Raw genomic sequence first — 19,348 nt, forward strand, 5'->3', positions numbered from 1 at the left:
TGCAAGGAAGCCAGAGTTGGAGAGGAGCGAGCAAGGAGGAGGAGGAAGAGCCACGCCGTGCCTTGGAGACCAAGGATGGAAGCAGCGGACCCGCCGTAGATGCAGTGAAGTAAAAAACAGGTATTTGGTCTCTGTCCCTGGCTCCTAGCACAGAGCTAAAGCCCTAAAACAAGTGAGTAGGATGACCTGCGGGCAGGGAGTGCGAGAACCACGTAGCTTCAGGATGGGGGTGAGTCTCTAGAAAAACCACCCGCACGGTAGACAGGGAGATCTTTGAGTCCCCCCAAAACAGGGGTCATCTTGACATCACTTTCGTAGGCCACAGAAGACACGCCTAACGTTCCCGTAAGGCTTGTTTTTGCAGAAATGGTTCTGAACTCGGATTTGCCCCCCGCCCCCACACCCCGCGGCTGCTGCTGGAGCCTGCTCACCTGACCAGGGGAGGGAGGCGACCCCAGCCACACAAGAGCTGGCAGAAGCACGCGCCACCCGCGGGCACGCTGGGCCCACCTGTGCCTGGCTAATCAGACCCTGTCAAGTTCCAAAACTTCCTCATTTTTAACTTTCATTTCCTTCTCTCGACCTCCATCCTATAATGGCCTCCACCCACTTTAGACCAGCCCTGGGGGGTGGGGTGGGCACAGAGCTGAAGTTTGTCTATCTTCTCGCCAGTGGACTTTGCAATAAAACTTTCTTTTCTCGAAAGTCAATGCCATAGTATCGACTGTCGTGCACATCGGGCCGTGAGCCCAGTGCTCAGCGACGACCCCCCGCAACCCCACCCCCAGAGGAGGGACGGGGTCAGAGACGGAGCTCAGTCACCAACAGCCAAGGATTTAATGCCAGAGCAAACCAGGTCCACTCGACAACAGGAGTGGATCAAGAGCTGGGAAGACAGCACACCCCGAGCGGACATGGGCGCCTCGTGTCCCTTCCCCAGACTTTGCTCCTGCAGCTCTGCAGTGGATGTTCCTTGTGATGTTGTATCCTTCATAATAAGCCAGAAATAATTTCCCTAAGTTCTCCGAGTCATCCCAGTGAGTTACGGAACCTGGGAAGGAGATAGGGGAGCCAGCTGGTCAGCAGGTGGCCGCTGGGTCATCTGCAGTGAGGGTGGTTTTGTGGGACTGAGCTCTGAACCTGCGGGAGCTGCACTAACTGGTTAGTGTCAGATCTGTATGGCTGGACACCTGCAGGTGCCCCAGGCCTGGAGAAACAAGTATTTGGTGTCAGAGAAAACTCACACGATCCGTATCAGAAAGAGACACCCCAGGGGACTCCTCGAGATGTGGGGCCAGCAGAGATAGCAGTCAAGTCAGGGTGAGAGAGCCGTGGAGGCCGAGACTTGTTGGGGCTGGTAGCTTTCAAAGGTAGACTTGCCCCATCACGCTTCCTCCAGTGAGGCCATGGTGGAAGGTGACTGCACCAAGAAGGGGGCCCTCACCATGATGGCGCCCCGACTTCAGATCTCTGGCCTCCGGAACTGTGGGAATAGCTTCCTGTCATCGCTACGCTGCCCATGTTGGGGTATTTTGTTGTAGCATCTGAGCGAAGACACCTTGAAACAAAGGGAAATCACCTCGGCACAGGTTCACCTCCTCACACACACGGACTCAGTGACATCCGAAAATTCAACCCAGAATAAGAACTTGTGACCCAGAGTTAACATAAAGCGAGTCTCTGCCAGCCCCCTGCCACGGGCGGGGCCACGGAGCTGGTCTACGGGACTCCACGGAGGCCCATCCGGCTTGTGCCAGCTCCGTAATCAGAATGCAGTGTCTCAGTGACCAAGGGGAGACTCCGGGAAACCCCACCTGCTTATGCCAACTGCTAACTGACCTCGCAAAATATGAAATCATGAATAGGATTTTTAAGCTTTAAAGAATACCGAACACCACCCGCGTCCGAACACTGACATCCACATTGCCGCAGATCAGATCAACTCACAAATCTTGTGAGCACAGCAAAGCTATTTAAAACCCTGGCATTCTTTGAAATAGGTCACAGAGTAAAATGTTTCATAACAATTTAACTTTAAAGAGAAGAGAGGTAGCCTGAACCCAGGCAGATTCCATTGAGAAGCCGCTGAGACTGTCAGGTTTTCCGATAAGGCAGTTGGCCGGCAACACGACCTCCATCCCCCGCCTGCTCGGCAGTTTAAATGTTTGGCAACATGTGACCCCAGCTGCTGAGCACCCACACTGACATTACTATTAAATAGCATCACCTTTATTCCCGATTCTCTGAGTCTATTCCAAATGTCGTATATTTTCATGTTTGAAACAGTTTTTTTTTTTAAGATTTATTTTATTTATTGATGCATACAAGAGCTGCGGTGCAGGGCAGAGGTGGGAGGGGTTGGGGGGTGGGTGAGAGGATTCACCAGAGACAGAGTGGGGAGCAGAACAGGTGGGTCTACTGAAATACACTGCTGAGGGGAGCAGCGGGGAGACAGGAGAGGTCTGCTGTGCATGTGGGTTGCTCCCTGGCTGGGGATTGAACTCATGCTGCAGTGGCTGATGATAGCTTCACAGTGCTGAGACCTAATCCTTTGCACCACCAGGGAGGCCCCTGAAACAGGTTTTTAATTACACAATTGGCCCTGAATGATACAGGGTGGAACGACCCAGGTTCACGATTACAAAATTACAAGATGTCCCCTGCTTCTTGTAAACAGTCAACATAAACCCTATGTGAACTTCTCTGGAGCATGTCTCAAGAACTCTACACTCCCTGACTTATAAATATGGCGAGTTGTACATGATGCCATCATTTCCATTTTACATAATTCCACAAGTTCCTAATTATTACAGAAAAAACATCCAAGAACATAGAGGCAAAAAAAAAAACCTCCCAGTGCAGGCAGACAATCACAAATGTGTGTGCACACCCGCATTTTTCTTTAAACCAAAATAGGATTGTTTGCTCTATGTTTAGGTCACGGAAGTAGCAGCAACATCTCTCCACATCAGTAAAAGCATCGCGGGCCAAAAAATGTCAAGGGTCGTGGCTCATTCTCTCAGACCTGGGGCAGAATCCCAGTTATTTAAGGAATCCCCACTCTTGGACACTGACATTGTTTCCATTTTTCTCCATAGTAAAATCTGCCGTGAAAATCCCTGGAGCTAAGGCTGTGTGCATATAATTCTTTAATTTCTCAGGAGACATTCTTAGAAGCAGTATTTCTGGATGAAAGGAAAGATTCTGAAGTTTTAATATATATTGCAAACTTGCCCTTCAGAAACAGGCCAAAGGGTATCCGCCTTTGCCAACCCTGCCAACCCTGCCATCCAATCTCTCCTTAAGGACTCCAGGTTCACAGAAAGAATTTCTGCCAGAGGGTGACACAGGGACCTCTCCAGGGCGCCTGCAGGACCCAGCTGCCCTCTGTCCTGGGATCGCCCTCCCGCTACCCCAGCCACTGAGGAGGAATGTTCTAGAAGCACAGCCCCTTCCAGTCCCCTAGGGGAAGATCCCCCAAATGGGCGGGAGAGTTCTGCTGCTTATAGCCTAGGAAACTGAGCATAATCTTAGGTCAGAAATAAAGATTATCAGGAAAAAAAAAAGGTACTAAATTTGAGAGCCCCAGATAAAATGATATTGGACACAGAAATAGTCACCCTAGTCTCCCCACATGGACACTGTCATTACTATTAAATAGCATTTCCTTTATTCCTGACTCTCTGAGGCTATTCCAAAAGTCATATATTTTCATGTTTGAAACAGGCTCTTAATTACACAATTGACCCTTGAACGACACTGGGTTGAACCACCAGGGTTCATGATCACAAAACTATAAGGTACAGGATTTTCTTGTAAACCATTAACATAAGAAGCCTGTGGTGTCAATAAATACAGTCCAGCACTCCAGCAGCCAGGATCCCCTCTTCCTAAGGGTTTTTTAACATTTTCCACTCTCCAGTTTCCTTCATTATAAGAATAGTGAATGATGCAAGTAACATACAAAATACGTATTTTGTTTCCTGTTTCTGTAGTTGTTAACTGGTTGTGTAAGGCTTCAGGTCAACGGCAGGCTACCAGGAATTCAGTTTTGGGTAAGTCAAAAGTTGCATGTAGATTCTGACTGGGTGGGAGAGAGGCAGATCAGCACCCCTGGGCCCCAAGTTGTTCAAGGGGCAAATGTAGTTTAAATCACGATTTCAATGGAGTGTCTTGGTGGCCCCATCCCATCAAGAAAGTGGGGTGAGGGGTACAATCTTAGGCAACCCTCACCATGGTCTCCCAAGGCAAACCACAACAAAAGATTGTCACCTTGCTGAATCAACAGAGCCCCATTTGCAGAAGGTTCCATGAAGCCATAGACCTTATTTTTAGTATCACAAGCAAAGTATTTATAAGCATAAAATAATAGTATTAAGACTATTAAGTAAGGGCCTCCCCTGTGGCTCAACGGTTGAGCGCTGGGCTGCAAAGCTGCCTGCAGCCTCTGCAGCGCCGGTTCGATCCCCAGCCGCCAGGGAGGGTCCCACATGGCACGCAGACCTCTCCTGCAGCCCGCTGCTCCCCTTGCAGTGTACTTCGTCAGTCTGCCTGTTCTGCTATCTGCCCTGACTCTGGTGAATTCTCTCACCCTCCTGCACTTCTGACTGTACACAGTGCTTGTATGTATGTATGCATGTATGTATGTATGTATGTATAAATAAATAAGACAAAGAGCTCAAATTAAAAACTTATCCTTAAAAAAAAAAAAGACTATTAAATAAGCTACCTACAAATGGAAGCCCCCATATGGAGGTTACCTAGAAATTCTAGACCCTCAGAACATAACCTTAATTTTCAAAGTCTACACACCATAGAAAAGTCGAGAAGTTTCTGCTCAAAAATCGTAAGGGCTTGTATACTTCAAAAACCGAAAATAAACTGGAATGCCATTCCTTGCAGGAAGAAAGGATGCGATAACAACCTCATTCTAATAACACTGTGTATCATGTTAACAGATTAAAGGGATGGAAGAGAGAGGAAGAAAGATATTCTAAGAGTAATATCCTCAGTAGGGGTGGAAACAGTGTGGCTGTGGAGGTTAATTTCATGTGTACCTAGATGTCTGGTCAGACATTACTCTGTTTCTATGAAGGCATTTTTTTAGATGAAATTAACACTTAAATCAGTACACTTGGGGCAGAACAGATTCCCTTCCATAATGCCGGTGGGCTCATCTGATGAGCTGAAGGCCTTCATAGAAAAAATGTTGACGCTAGCCAAGCAAGAAGGAAAACTTGGGAAGAGATGGATTTACCTTTTACCCTGTGCTTCTGTAGTTAGAATTCTTTACAACAAAGCTGTGCTCAGGAAGAACGTCTACAATTTTAATTCACAGTGAAAGCAGTAAGCAAATACAATGTTTACATTAATACCTTTCTCATTACGAAACACCATCTTATGACAACTATTGTAAACAAGTACAAACAGAACCGGCTGTGAAGGCGGAGGAGGGGCAGCCAGCAGAAGAAACAAGAGCTGACAAATAGGCCAGGAAAGAGACTGAGACCCAGAGAGGCAATACAAACCCACGGCCAACTGGGACAGTAATCGATAGAGTAGCGCCCCTGGCATCCGGAAGAAAAGGGACATTACCTGCCACAATGAAAGGAAAACGCCCATCACTCAACGTGCAATTCATGAAAGTGCAGAACCGAGAGACTAAACTTCACCTACTTGAAAATCAATTTCTAGAAAACACCTTTATATGAGTATTGTATAACCTTTATATTAATGCCACCCCCCAAAGGAGAAGTGTTGGTATTTTTATGAAAGAACTAGGAATTCTGGTTCCCTAGAGACACGCTCTGTCCGTCGGAGGCGGCCTGGCCATTCTGCTGGGTGAAGTTAGGGTGTAGTTTCAAGAATCTCGCTTAGGGTTAAGCTCCAAGACCAGAGCGAAGTCCAGGACGGGGTATTTCACTACGCTGAGGACCACCAAGACCCCAGCCCCAAGAGTCACGCCTGAAGTCACAGGAGCTGGAGGACGGCTGTGGATTCCGTGAATGAGGACCCAGATTTTTTAGTAAACAGCTTCCTGTTGGTAAGCGGATCTGGCCGCTGCAGGATGGCAGTGCCATGCCCACGCTCAGCCTGAAGCCACCGAGCTTGGCACACACTCCCAGACCTCACTCTGCACATTTTCCTAAGAAGACAAAGAAAACAAAACCACCTCACAGTAACATTTCTTAAACTCGCAGTTTCTAAATCATTCTCACCAAAACTATCACTCTGTGAATGCTGCCTTTGTGTTAGATGTTTAAAAAAAAGTGCAGGTTTATATAACCTTTTTCTTGTGTGAGAAATGCTTCTGGGTCCCCTTAGCAGGGGACAGTGGGGGTGGCTGACGAGGTCAGGCGGCCAGTCAAGTCCGTAATTCCCGGGAAAGGGTTGCTGCGGGCCTGGAATCTGTCCCATGAACCAAAATGCGGACTCAGGCCGGCCGTCTGGAATTAAGACCCAGCAAAGGGCCTCCCCGGTGGCGCAGCGGTTGAGCGCTGGGTTGCGAAGCTGCCCGCAGCCTCTGCAGTGCCGGTTCGATCCCCGGCTGCTTCCCGGCCACCGGAGGAGGGTCCCACATGGCGCGCAGACCTCTCCTGCCGCCCGCTGCTCCCCTCAGCAGTGTCCTTCGGTCCTTCTGCCTGCTCTGCTCCCCGCTCTGGCTCTGGTGAATCCTCTCACCCTCCCGCGCTTCTGACTGTACCCAGTGCATGTATAAACAAAACAAACAAACAAATAAATGAATAAATAAAACATGCCTCTATTAAAAAAAAAAAAAAAAAAGACCCAGCAAAGCCGTCTCTCGTGAACATTAAGACAATGAGAATTAACATCCAGGGCCTAAGAAGCATCTTCCACAGAGGAATCCAGGATAAAAATAAACGGCGCCACCTGCTCACGGAAAACACAACGGCCCTGAAGGGACGAGGTGGCTGTAAGGAGCCGGGGCCCCCCGACTAGTCCCAAAGGGTGATGCAGAAGGACACACACCCCCCAGGGTGGAAGACTGGCTTCTGTTCCACCCCAAACTTCTTCTGAAAACACCTCCTGACTATCCCGTGAAGCCACCGTCCCAAGGAGATGTCAAAGGGGGATTTCACTAAAGTTTAATATTTCAAATTCCCAGGACACCAGCTCATGACTTCAACCATTTCAGACCCGGGGTGAGAAGGAAGCCACTCTGTGAGGGGGGCCCGTGTGAGGGTAAAGACGCTGCGGGCTGCTGGAAGAGGGCCTCGGCGCGTGTCCTTGGCAGGGGAGCCCAAGCTGCACCCCAGCCCTGACGGGCCTCAGACTCCTCACTGACCAAGAAGCATGTGGCTGGAGGAGGGCCCCCCGACCGTCTCAGGGTCACTGGGAGCTCAGCCACATGGCCGGTCACAGTGTCCTCAGGACCCCCCAGAATCCAGATGTGCGTGCCAGGTGCTGCCTGCCTTCCTGTCCTGCACACTCCAGAAGGTGCTGGTTGCAATTTTTAGTGTCTTGAGCTGGATTACTTTGTGGGAGGCATTGTCAGCAGTTGTCAGCATTGTCAGCATTGGCGGGGGGTGGGGGAAGCATGTCCATGCAGGCGGGCTGACCACCTGGCCAGCAGGCAGGTCCCCAGGCCCTGTCTTGGCGTGGTGTGGCCCCAGCACTGCTCAGAGTCAGCTCATAGTAACAACCACCCAAACATTCCACGTGGAGCTGGGAGAAGCTGACATTATATAATGAAGCCATTTTGAAAACGGAGGAGGTGACTGATGGAAAAACTACATCTTCTCTCTCCTTTGAAGTGGCCCAGAAGCATTGTGGGTTTTTTTTTTTTTTAAAGATAAGTATTTATGCATGCAAGAACTGGGGTGCAGGCCAGAGGTGCAGGGGGGTGAGAAGATTCACCAGAGACAGAGTGGGGAGCAGAATAGGCAGACTGACTGAAATACACTGCTGAGGGGAGGAGCGGAGAGACAGGAGAGGTCTGCTGCGCTGTGTGGGTAGCTCCCTGGCCGGGGACCAAACTCATGCTGCAGAGGCAGGTGAAAGCTTCATAGCTATTGTGCTGAAACTTAACCCCTTGTGCCACCAGGGAGGCCCCAGAAGCAATTGTTTTAGAACTCCCAGGTAAGCCACTGGTAAGGATCATCCAGATCAAGGACCTGATGACCACAGACTCAGCTGGAGGCCAAACCATCAGCTCCTTTTGCATCCTTCCTAGACAATCAGCGACCAACTAGGTGCGGCCAAAAACAGTTGCCGCGTCTTACCACCGATTGACTCTCTCACCACTGACCTCATCGCCCTGTTTCCTCCCATAAAATATCCTGACTTGGTCAGGCTGGAAGAACCCAGAGGGGCGGTGGTGATCTCCTTTGAGATGCTGTAAGGCCGAACACGTGGTGACTGCTGTAGCATCCCCCACACGCAGGTCCCTCATCTTATTTATCCATTTCCCTGAACTGATAGGCATTGAAGTTGCTTTCAAAGTCCCACAAGTATAAATATGGACCACTGCAATAAAGTCCTGGATCTCTTGACAGACCTGAGTCAGAGCAGGTCAGGGTTTCTTCGCTGCAGCACTGTTCACATCCGGGGCCAGGCAGCCCCTTCATGTAAGGGTGGCCTTGTACACTGGGGGCCGTGTAGCTGCATGTCTTGCCTCTACTCAGTAAATACCAGGAGCAGCTTTACTGGCCCTTTATGCCAACCAAATGTCCCCTGAGAGCAAAGCCGCTCCAGGTGAGTTAGCCAGGGAGAGCAGAGGTGCTGGCGCGCTGCCCAAGAGCTTCCGAAAACTAAGGGCCAAGCAGGTGCGTGGGAGTGATACCTGCTCTTCATTCTTACCAATATTCAGTGCTATGAATGAATGTTTCATTTCAATTTTAATTTAATTTAAATTGGTGGTGTTCTCTTAATTTCCACCAATCAGGTGGATACACACTGCTATTGTGTTTTTTTAACAGTCCGCTGGCTGCCAGTAAGATGGAACATCTTTTAATATGCTCATTGGCCACCTGGATGCTCTAATGGTTAGAGGAACAGAAAGGTGCAGGCCGAGCCCCGGACTACAACTCCCAGCATGCCGTGCGCCTGCTTCCTGAACTGGGGGCTGCTGGGAACGAGGGGCGGGGCCAAGCGGCCAGCTTGGCTGTCACTGCACACACGTGGGCTCCTGCTCTCTTGCTTTTCTGGTTTTTGGTGCCTTGTTACTGCCAGAAGGAGACACTGGAGCAACCTGAAGGAGGGACATGCGGAGACTCAGGGGAGGCACATGCAAGAAACAGGGGCGGCTGCTGCTGGCAGCCAGTGGTCCACTCTTCAGGTCTCCAGCTTTTTCACTCACCACCTAATTTTACATTTTGGTGCAATCAAATTAATTTTTTCCTTTAGGAGGATGTTTTTGTGATTTAAGACATCCTTCACGCTCAAACACCGCTAAAGACACTGCTCTATATTTTATTCTTAAAGGTCTGAAGTTACTTTCTCACAGCGCAGTCTTTCATTCACATGCATTTTTCCCAGTAGGTAATAAAGGGTAAACATCTTGCTTTATTTTTTCCCATGTGAAGAGTCCATTTTCCCAGCACATCTATAGTCAAATCTGCTCTATTCCTTGATTTCTGACACTCTGCTCAGGCCTCCCCATTCATGAGGAGTGTATTTTGTTTTTGTTTTTTTTTAAAGATTTATTTACTTATGCATACAAGAGCTGGGGTACAGGCCAGAGGTGTGGGGGTGAGAGGTTTCACCGGAAGCAGAGTGGGGAGCAGAACAAGCAGATCAACTGAAATACACTGCTGAGGGGAGCAGCCAATGAGACAGGAGAGGTCTGCTGTGCCATGTGGGTAGCTCCCTGGCCAGGAATTGAGCTCGTGCTGCAGAGGCTGCAGATTGCTTCAGAGTGTGATGCTTAACCCCTTGCACCACCAGGGAGGCCCATGGAGTGTATTTTGGATATTGGTTTCCTTAGAGGGATGATCCATGTTGGCCCCAAGACAATCCTGACTGAACAAGCACTCCTGCCTGCTCGAAGGGAGGAGCCCCTCCTTGCTTCCCCTTCAAAATTACATTGCACAGCTGCCTTGGATAATCAAGTTTCCGGAGGAAAAGCTGAACTCAGTTATCAGTCCTACTAGCAGGGGTAAAAGAAAGAAGCGCAAGCTCTGACAGGAGATCACGAGCGATGCCCTAAGACTTGCTTCAACCGCCAGGAATAAACCTTGGCTGCCTCTCCCAGGGCGGGACAGAGGAAACTGCAGTGGAGAAGTGTTGACTCAGTGATGGTGAGCTATAAATAATAAGGTGAACTCTCAGCGAGTCTAGCAGAAAAACAAGATCTGGAAGCATCTAATATGCTGCTGCTCTTCCAAGTAACCCTGAGGATCCCCCAAATGTCCCTGCATTATCTCCTGTTTCTCCTGCCACTGGCCAGTCTAGGACCCACTTGGCCACATAAGGCGGCTGGCACAGAAGGAACAGCTACAGGCACACATACGTTTTTGAAAACCATGGACAATTCAGTTCTGGGGCCCCTAGGGCTGTCCCCCCATGATGTAATTCTGTTTCTGCATGGAAGAATTGCATTTCCCCACCCTCTTCTTGGGGCCTGACTTCCTTTAGGTGATGAAATGTAAGGGAAATGCTAAGTGTCACTGTAGACAGAGGTGACATGAGTTGCCACATTCTCTTTCTTTTCTGCCTTGATGATCCTTGGGCTGCAGAGGGAAGTTCCTCTATGAGCCCAGTGCCCCCTCCAGCGAGCCCACAAGAGCACAAGGAGTAAGAAATAAATCGTTGTTATTTTAAGCCCCAAGAGGTGGGCTTGTTTTCTATCACAGCAAACAGTCCCTATCCCAACACAAGACGTCTGTGGAATCCGCGTGACTATGTATGTTTCTACGTGTGTCAAGAGTAGCCCAAAGACTGTCCTCGGGAGACTGCCCTTCCTTTTAAAAAGACGTCTCTCCAGGAAAAAGACTAATCAACACAAAGTAAAAATCAAAATCAACAAGCAACTATAAACCAGAGACATGCTGGGGGGGGGTGCGTGGGGGGAGGGAGTAGTGGGGAAAGGAAGGACTAGAGTCAAAATAAGGGGAGGTGCAATTGTATGGGGAGTATAACCAAAATGAAAATGCATACATTGTGCAAAGATGAAAAAAGATGTAAGAATTATATAAAATAAAATATTTAAATAAAAAAAATAAAAAATGAAAAGACGTCTCTGTTATTTGATTATGCCTAAAACATATGCAATTAGAAAATGACAAGGATAGGGTTTATGATTATCCTTTCAATTTCGTTTTTCGCCTGCAAAATAAAAATTTGCTAATTATGTCATAACACGTATTCCAAACACACTGCAGGAGGCCAGTCCACCAGGCTGGCTGCTGTCCATGAGCTAGCACTGAGCTGCCACCGAGGCACTGACCTGACCTGGCCACACAGTGTCCACCGTTGGGTTCCCCAGGGCCACCCCACACAGCCTCTCGTTCGGTCTTCCAAGCCCCCAAGGCTTCGCACATACCTCGGCCTCCCCTGGGCCAGGGTCCTTCCTCCCCCATGGCCCCCTCGCCTGGGGTGCCTGGCGCAGGCCTGAGCGTCTTGGCTTAAGACCTTGTGCCCATTTTCTGGAGCTGCCAGAGTCTCCGGGCGCACAGCACTCCTCCTTGGAGGTGAGAGCATGGAGAAGGACCCCACCTGTTTAACGCCGCTTCCCCGGCGCCTGGCACATACCAGACCCTCCGTGGCATTTGTCGAATCAATGACACGTCCCTGAAATCTGCCTACCTCCCACCTCACACATGTGCACAAACTTCCTCTAACCTGAGGCGCTGATGACTCACAATGACATGAAATTTAAGCTTGTATCTCACTTCCACACTCAAGTCAGGAAAAGACTTGAGATCCCAGGGAAACCGCAAAGAAAACAGTTGCCTTTAGCGGGCACAAGACCGCTGGACTGGTGCCTTGAGACCTGGGAGCACAAGCCAAATGCAAAGAAAACGAGAAACCAGCCCAAGAAATGCACCCCTAGGAATTCACCCTCGGGACATGAAAGGTGATGGGGATCTGTAGGTACATGCGTTTCTCGTGTCTCGTGTCTGGGGAACCTGAAAACCGCCCACATTTACATCGGGAGGTGACTGGCTAGTTCAAGGACTGCCACGAACTACATCACCCCACCAGGGAGGGGACTGGAGTGCAGGGGCTGGAGTGCAATGGCTGCAGCACGAGTCAGCAAAGGGGGCTGAGCCAGGACAGAGGAGGGTCTCGAGCTCCAGGTGCTCGTGTGTGAACTTCCGAGATGTTAGCATCCCTCCTGCAAAGGCTGTGCACATGAGCGATCTCTTACTCTTCTGAAGAGAGACAGAAGAAACTTCACTGGTCACCTAGGAGGCACATACTGTGAAAGAGGAGACTTGAAGATTTTGCTATACATTTTGGATTTGTTTCAATGGCCTCTCAAGCCACATGCATTTTTTTAATGATACAAATAAATTTATACTGCAGTGGGCTTACAGGTGACATTTATACTTTCATTTCTGCTTTTCTGTTTCAAGTAAAAAGATGCCTGATAAACTGTTTCTAGATAAAGAAATAAAGCAGGGGCCTCCCTGGTGACCTAGGGGTTACGTCTCAGCGCTATCACCATACAGCCTGAGTTCCATCCCCGGCCAGGGAGCTACCCACATGGCACAGCAGACCTCTCCTGACTTGCCCGCTGCCCCCCTCAGCAGTGGATTTCAGTGGATCTGCCTGTTCTGCTCCCCACTCTGCCTCTGGGGACTCCTCTCACCTCCCCACACCTCTGGCCTCCGCCCCAGCTGTAGTATGCATAAATAAAATAAATCTTAAAAAAAATAAAACAAACATTGTAGAGATAAAATGTATAAAATCTGTCAGAATTTAGTCAGAGGCAGAGCTCACCTCCTTGCTTTGTAAGGAGCAGAGGGAATTCACAATTTTCCTTTAGAGTAAACTTTGCCTAAAACGGGAATGTTATTATCACTGCAAACCTCTTGTTTGGATTTATAATTTTCGGCCCTTAGCGGTTTTAGGGAACTGCTCTGTTCAACTACGGCCTCCCTGCAAACCCACGTCTGTCTCTCACCCCACCCCGCTGACCCTTGCACAGCGACGACGGGGAGGGCTCCGGCAGTCAACAATGCAAATGTGTCCTCGACTCCCCCAGGCACTTTACTGCTCATCTGCTCTTGACCAGAGCCTCAGCGACGGTGAACACGTTTTACAGCCATGTGTTACACGCCTCATCCTTACGGCAAAGTCACCCGGGGGTAATGGGGCGAAATAAGGAGAGAGAAAGCCTTTCCCGCGCGCCCTGTCACACACCCAGAGTTATGTGCCCTGCGTGCGAGGAGCCGCCTGGGCGTGCACAGTTCACCCCACGATGCTCCTGGGTCAGCTGTACTCCAACCTAATTTGGGTGTATGCTCCTGATCCAAAGAAGGGACACACACACACACAGAGAGAGAGAGAGAGAGAGAGAGAGAGAGAGAGAGAGCACGATTCTCCAGCTTTCCCATACTGGCACAGTTTTCAGGGTCATCTTGAAGCAGGAGGTTTCTGCCGCTTGCTGGAGCGGAGACGCTGCTGGGTGACGGCTCTGCGCTCTCCCAGCGGTGGCCACGGCTGCCTCGACCCCTTCCCGAACAATCAAGAATGTTATGCCATGATGGGCGGGCGAGCAGCTTTCCTCACACAAGCCGTATAGAACCACCTGCCATTTCGGCTCTCGGGTGCTCAGCCTTGGGGGCGCGATCCCACAGAGCCCGCTGGTGTGACAGGTCAGTCTCTCTCTCCACCCCTCTGAGCGCCGTCTGACTTCTCCGGGAAATTGCCGAAACAATCTTAGGACAAGTCCGTGACAGAAGACCCGCTACCGGAATAAGCAACTGTCAATGATAACGGCTCCTTTCACCTTCATTCACTGAGTCTTCTCGAAGTCAGGCTTGGAGTTTGAACAATGACACGCAGAGCTCAACAGGGAACTCCAGGGAGCAAGAGCAAGAACAAAACGTACGAAAGCGACACAAGCAGAAGCCCCTCTCTGGCACCGGGTGGAGGTCGGCTGTGCAGCCATCAGCTCTCAGACCAGATGGCCCCGGCCCTCGCGAGCTGGCCTCACAGGAGCCCCGGGCAGCGCCCCAGTCAAGCTGCCTCTCAATTCCTGGGGGGCAGAAACCAGGGGGAAATCAGCTCTCTTTACTCTCTGAACCCACCCTTCTCCGGGGCGACACCGCAGCACTTGGTATGGGACGCAAACTCCAGCCCCGATTTCTGAGCCCACACACGGGAGCAGGCAATTCATGGATGCCGCTGCCTTGAGCACGTCCCACCCCACCCCCGACGACAGCTGAACACGTGTATCCCTGGTCCATAAACCATGTGGCGTTTTCTCAGTCTCTGACCACTGAGTCTCGCCAGACGCAGCCGAGGGGCAGCAAGATCCAAATAATGCCACAAACCAGCTAAAGAAACTGCCCCCGGGTCAAGTCAGTCACACTGGAGTCTCAAAAGAGATGAGAATCGTGCTATTTCCCCCTTTCTACAAAAGTATCCTCCTTTTGAGATGAGAAAACAAGTTATAGAACCTTTTTCTACGGTGTCATCTTAAATGTTATCAAGCATAGTAAAGACGAAGTATGTGGGAATCTGGGTCCCAAGGAAAGGTGTCCACTGTCATATAAAGCCACAATATATGTGCTTTTATGCATAATTCTCTGTCAACAATGCATGAAAAAAAAACTACAAAGCAATACGCCGAGATTTCAGGCCTGGTCCAGCCGCAGGCCGCCCGCGGCGGCCTGGAGGACACCACACGAGAAAGAGAAAGCCGTTCGCCTTTTCTGGAGAGTTGGGAAGGGCGTATACAAATCCTTTTGCAAGCAACGCGTGACAAACAAACTGGGCCTGCCAGGACCTGTAGACTGTCATCAACTTTCTGAATTGGTTGTGAAAATGCTACATAAAGACTCAAGAGAGAAATCCAAACTATCCATGACACTGGCTTCCAAGAACCGAAGCCCTTGCTGGAGGGTTCGCCGACTCTGCAAGTCTTGTCCCTCCCAAGCCCCACGTAGCAAATACTCCCCCACTTCTCTCAAGTCACATTTTTCACAAAAACTGTAATGCACAAACACTGGCTTACGTCACATAGCGTGTGGGCCCGGCCCAGCCCAGCAGGGGGAGAATAAACAAGTGACTCACCATCTCCCCGAAAACAACCTATGTGCTGCTTTCACATTGGTCTAACTTCAACCCAACCACTCGCGAGGGCTGGGACGTCCCTGGAGCAGCAGCAGCCCCTGAGGCTCCCCAGGATGCTGGTTTCCGGGCCCGGCCTGGGCCTGCTGGTCCAGAGGTTGCACTGTCACAGCCCCCAGAGGGTGTACAGGGCACAAGTGTGAGAAGCACAAGCGTGCAGGGCGAGCTCTCAGGTGGTCAGTGCTGATGGCCGTTCCTGCACTGGGGAACCCAGGTGCAGACTTCTGGGTACCCCTTGGCGGATGCCGGCGACGGAGCTGGACTTGCTTTCCTTGTTCAGTTTAAATCTGACAGCTTTTTCTTTTGAGGGGGAGGCGCCCGCCTTCTCCTCACACCCAGTCTGTCACACAGCATCAGCATCGATTCTTCCCAGTGCTGGCCCAAGGGCCGCAGCACCCCTCAGACGTCACCTGGTTGGTCTCACGTACCCCTGGCTCCCTGATCCCACACCCTGAGCCGCCGCTGGTCCCTCCAGGCACCACCAGCAGGCTCAGGCACAGTCTGCTGAGACAGACCCGGCGCTACAGAGAGACAGCGCGAGCCGGCGGCGCACACCTGCCTCCAGGTACAGCGGCCAGTGGGTGTCAGAGAACAAGTCCACGAGAAGTGGGCTCGGTGGGAGGATGAGCCCACCCTTCAGAATGTCCTCTGCACCCACCGCCCAGCAGGAGATGCTCACGGCCTACAGCCTCCGATGCTGGGTGCTGAGAAGACAAAATGAACCTTGAAATTAAACAGTCCTTCCCCTCGGAAATGCGTCTGGGGAAGGAGATGAGGAAGTAAACAATGAGCGGAGTCCGCCCAGGAGACTCGGGAGGACCGGCCTGGAGACGGGTCCAGGCTGGGGGAGGGCTGGCACCGGCCCCGAGGAGCCTCGTTGGCCAGCCCGAGGCCGAGCACCCGGCGGTGCCAGGGGAGGGCACAGAGCTCCACGGGACACGCGACGAGCGTGAGCAGAGGCCGGGAGCTGAGACGGAGCGGGGAATTAAGGGAGTTACAAGTGGGTTCACCCCAATACCCAGAGGAGAAGGGGGATCCGAAGGGAGATCCACCCAGTTCTCGGGCAGATCTGCCATCATCAGACGCGTGCCCAAACGCCTGCTTCTCGGTGGCACGGTGGGGATAGGGGAGCATCTTGCCATTTTCTCCTATTTTCAAAACAGTCCTTCAGTGGGCTCTCCCCTCCCCCTTCTCTAGCTGATCTGGCAACTCCTTTGTGATTGAAGATGTAATAGAAACTGACATCTGTCTGTCTGACTCAGAGCTGTCGGGGCGGCCGGCTTCCTCAGAACATGCGGGGCTTTGGCGTCTGCTCTCCAGGTGTTCATGAATGTTTTGAATTTGATTTTTTTAATGTAAAAATTTAAATTATAACCTTTTCCAAATGTGAAGGTTCTTGATATCGTTAGTCATCAAGGAAATGCAAATTAAACCCACACGGAGATAGCACCACACACCCACTGGCACGGCTAAAATTAAAAAGACTGACAATACCAAATGCTGGTGAGGGTACAGAACTCTCCAGTTCCCAGCAGGTGCGGGGGAAAGTGGAACAAACACTGGGAAACTGGTGGGTTCTGATGCAGCTCGGCACACGCCTCCGTTACGACCCAGCAAGTCCACGGAAATGAAGTGGACATGCAGACCCACATGCAGACGTGGACGAGGGCTTAGCACAGCTTCACCACAGCCTCCAGCAACCACAGCAAGCCGAGCAGCCACCATCCAGGAACTGGACGGGCAGACCCTGCTGCCTTCAGGCTTGGGAATACTACTCAGCAAGCAAAAAGAACAAAATCCCAGTACACACAGCTGAACTGACTGACCTCAAACACATTACTCAGAACAAAATAAGCCAGATACCGAAAGTACAGGATGTTGACGCCATTTAACATACAGAATCTAAGAACAAAACAAATTAATCCACGGTGATAAAATCAGTGAGGGGATAACTGGAGGGGGGCGTGCAAGAAACTTCTGGGTAGAGAAATGTCCTATTGTCACAGGGGGGTCCCCAGGAAAAGGGGAGGTTCCAGGTTTCCTGCCACACCCAAGGAGGGTGGAGCTGAGCAGGGAGAGAAGAAGCTGCAGAGGAGACTGAGAAGGAAGCAGGATGGAGCCAGAAGGAGACCTGGAGGAGGCACATGGAGCCAAGAGACACGTGAGGAAACTGCGCCTGCCTTTTGGTCGTGGACGGGGTGACACAGACGTGGGGGAGAGACCCATGGGGAGGTGACAATGGCGGTTTTTGTCTTGCTTTTGCTTTTGCTCTTTTCCTCCCCTGTCTGGTTGTTTCTGACCCTTTTCTGTGGGTCCCCCCTGGAAGGTGCTCTAGACTTGGGGCAGGCTTTGGGGCCTTGCTCTGTGCCAATCCCACTTGGGTGGACTTTACCCCACGAGGGGATGGGGAACTTTGGGTGCTTGATTTAGAAACTAGATTCTTTGCTTTTTCCTGTATTGTTTCCACATTGTATTAAAGTTTCTGTTCATTAAAGTCTCATATGTTTTGTGCTGAGGCAGCGGATGGCAGAACCTATTTAGAGCAGGCAGGTTTGTGGGGTCTGGGCTGCCCCTCTCCCTGACTGCAACACTGTGTCCCCATCTGGGTGGTAGTCACATGTGTATATTGTTGAGTCAAAAATCATGGAGTTGTCCGCTTAAGAGGCATTTCACCACGTGTAAGCAATGATAGCATAAAAACCACCTTAGCCAAAAGCGTACAAATAACCAGCAAGAACGTGAAAAGCTGCTCAACAGCACCATTTCCCAGGAGGCACAGGTCTAACCACAAGGAGACAGCATGTCACGCCCACCAGGAAGGAGATAATCAAACAAACAGAAAATAACAAGTGTCTTGGAGGTGGTGGGGACACTGGACCCCCTCAGGGCTACTGGTGGGGATATAACATGCAGCCACTGGGTTTAGAACATTTTGGTCATTCCTCAGAAAACTAGACTCACCATACAATCTAACACCCTCCCCCTACCCGGGAAGTAGATACCAAAGGCATTAAAGCAGGAAGCCGGACAGCACCCGTGTGCAGCAGCAGTGACCACGGACAGGTGAATGGATAAACCAATGAGGCAGATCCACGCTGTGGAATATTATTCAGCCTTGAAAAAGGAAAGGCATTCTGCTACATGCTACACCACAGATGAGCCTCAAAGACATCGTGCGAAGGGAGATAAGCCAGTCAACAAAAGGACAAACGGACTGTTCTGCTTCTGTAAAATACCTAAAAGAGGCAAATTCAGGGCCTCCCTGGTGGCGCAGTGGTTGAGCGCTGGGTTGCGAAGCTACCCGCTGCTTCTGCAGCGCCGGTTCGATCCCCGGCTGCTCCCCGGCCACCGAAGGAGGGTCCCACATGGCGCGCAGACCTCTCCTGCCGCCCGCTGCTCCCCTCAGCAGTGTACTTCGGTCCTTCTGCCTGCTCTGCTCCCCGCTCTGGCTCTGGTGAATTCTCTCACCCTCCCGCACTTCTGACTGTACCCAGTGTTTGTATAAATCAATCAATCAATCTTGTATAAATAAATAAATAAATCTTTAAAAAAAAAAAAAAAAAGAGGCAAATTCAGAGACAGAAAGTAAGGGAGAGGTTATGTGGCTGGGAGGAGGAGGAGGGAATGGCAGGTGATTGCTTAATGGTTACAGGGCTTTGTGTGGGGCGATGCAAGCCTTAGAAAGAGACAGTGGTGATGTTTACACAACACTGAGAGCGAATCCAGGCCAATGACCCATGTGCTGGTTACGAAGGTGAAATGGGACAACTTATCTTCCAGTTTGTCACATTTTTTAAATAACAGCCCGTGTCAAAGGGCACACTGGGTTTCCTAGTTTAGAGGGGAGAGATATACAGTATATGAACTTTCTCAGTAAAGCTGTTAAAAATGAAAGAGTAAAGGAACTCAGTGGCAGACTTGCCATGGCAGGTGGAGAGACGGCAAAGCCATCAGGTGCTCCTGGAAGAAGCCAGCGCCTGGGCGCACCGTGTGGTCCCAGCAAGGGCCCCGGGCAGGCTCACCCCACCTGGCAGGGGAGTCTGAGCGGTGCTACCCCTGGCCGGGGCCACACAGGAAGGCGTCA

At 50.7% G+C, this 19,348-nt stretch overlaps 1 protein-coding gene across 1 annotated transcript in view; it reads right to left on the reverse strand.

The window, feature by feature from the left end:
• The window catches only part of ANKRD33B (ankyrin repeat domain 33B), a 66,952-nt gene that overhangs the window by 23,549 nt on the left and 24,055 nt on the right, over positions 1-19,348 (reverse strand). The gene's annotated exons all lie outside the window — the stretch shown is intronic.

The sequence above is a fragment of the Talpa occidentalis genome, unplaced genomic scaffold, assembly GCF_014898055.3.
Source record: "Talpa occidentalis isolate TD23 unplaced genomic scaffold, MPIMG_talOcc4v2.1 talOcc4.6, whole genome shotgun sequence".
In the NCBI taxonomy this organism is placed as follows: Eukaryota; Metazoa; Chordata; class Mammalia; order Eulipotyphla; family Talpidae; genus Talpa; species Talpa occidentalis.